This window comes from Meleagris gallopavo, chromosome 22 (assembly GCF_000146605.3).
Source record: "Meleagris gallopavo isolate NT-WF06-2002-E0010 breed Aviagen turkey brand Nicholas breeding stock chromosome 22, Turkey_5.1, whole genome shotgun sequence".
In the NCBI taxonomy this organism is placed as follows: Eukaryota; Metazoa; Chordata; class Aves; order Galliformes; family Phasianidae; genus Meleagris; species Meleagris gallopavo.
In genome coordinates this window covers 2,831,773-2,833,728 of record NC_015032.2, presented here as the reverse complement: position 1 = coordinate 2,833,728, position 1,956 = coordinate 2,831,773, and positions in this window count along the sequence as shown.

Below are 1,956 nucleotides of genomic sequence, written 5' to 3'. Positions count from 1 at the left end.
CTCAATAGTTTGGCAACAGAGAGACCCACAGACATGAGATGCCCCAATCCACGGATGCCCTCAGAATAGAGGCTGTCAGAGCACTGTTTCCTGTTTCTATGCAAAAATAAGAAAAAAATTAGATCATCAACAGCACGTAATGCGCTAGAGCAGAGGTCAGCAACACGGTTCAGCTTTAAGCTAAACAAAGAGAAGTGTTAAGGGCTCTGGCTTGGCCTCTCCCTTTGAAAACATTGCAGTATTTTCTTTGAAACTTGTGAGATTCAAAAATAAACTCCAATGCAAACTGCAAACAAATCCGTTCCAAGACTGATTATTTTCACTTTAGTGATGAGAGGAGGAAGAGGCTCACGAGTCACGTCAGTGCTTTTGGCTGCAGACACACAACAGTGCCTAGCAGGCCGTGACAGATCTGCTGGCTGCTCTGCACGGCTGCTATGTGGCATAAAGGCACTGTCCACACGAGTGCACTTGAGGGAGCTTACATATGAGGAGTCACATATGAGGTGATCCACCAAGGGGTCAGCAACAGCAGTTCAGTGCTGGAGCTGCACAGCCCTGAGGCTACAGCAAAACCACAAACCTTACCTTTCCTTTGACCATTTCTAGCAGATATTTATAGATTATTAAGCACAAGTTGCAACGTTTTAAAACCTCAACAATGACTGCCCAAGGTTATTTATCAACACATTAAAAGGTGATAATCTGAAGTTCGCTTTATTGATTTCATTAACTGCACAAGCATAGCCACAGTTGTTCAAAGCATAAAGCAGAAAAATGCTGAGATCATCATTCCTCAGGAGATAAGGTGAATGCCAACCTCTGCAAAAAGGACAGGCAGTGCTTCCCCAGCACTGGATTTATGACAGTGGGCTGCCATGAGCTGAGCCATGTGTGTCACTATGTGGCCACACAGGAGCACCAGCTGAGGCTGCTCCAAGGGATGAGGCAGAAGGGATGCAGCTTTGTCCTCACACCCCATGAAACCCACAGGTGCTGTTGGCAGACAGATCTGCCAAGATGTTGGTCTGAGACTCTAAATGAGAAACGCAGTGGACTTAGACCCAGGTGATAGGCTGCAAGAAATACCCATGCTTCCCATTCCATGCAAGCTGCTCTTTATGGCCCGCAGCAAGCAAGGGGCAAAGCTCAGCCCCACAGTGACCAGCAGTCAGCACAGCCCTGAGAAGCACGTGGCCTGGCTCAAAGCTGCTCTGGGTGCCAGAAACGTCCCTAAAACACAAAAGTGACAGTTCCAATAGCATAGAATCCTGAGGGATGAACAGAGCAGGGCCCATTGACTGCCTTTAGACCTCACATGAGCAGGTTGGCGGGGGTGAAAAGGACTTCCTGACTCATGAAATCCCCCTGACAGCCACACAACAAAGCTGATTCGCGTGCACACACGGCGCAGGGCCTCTCTGCTCCCTCTCTTCTGCATCCCACACATGGAGCAAGCAGGGAGAAACACAACTGAAAGGAGAACTTAACTTGCTTCTTTCAGCCAAAACTGTGAAACCACTGGGGTGAACTAACAGCGTCTGCCCTTAGTGGAGCTGATGAAACGCCAACACCTCCTAGAACAGGAGCAGCCTTAACGAGGCTTTAGCCACTACCAGCTGTCAGCATTCCTGACAGCCCATGAGCAGAGTTCCCTGCAGAGAAAGCACCCGGCAGGCGGTTACTGCTGAGCACACCTGCCTTATCTTCTTCCCTCTCACCTCCAACAGGTATGTTACTCAATGAGCCCATTTGCAATGCATTTACACAGCAAACGGGGAGAACAAAACAGCCGAGCCTTCGATCCCAGTCACTAAGACACGATCTCAAGTAAAAAGACATATTTGAGAGAGAAAAGAAGGAAATACGAGCAGAGATGCCGCAGAGGCCTCCCACCTCCCGGGCCGTACCCCTACCGCGCTGCCAGCACGTCGCCGCCCGGAGGAGCGGCTCTGC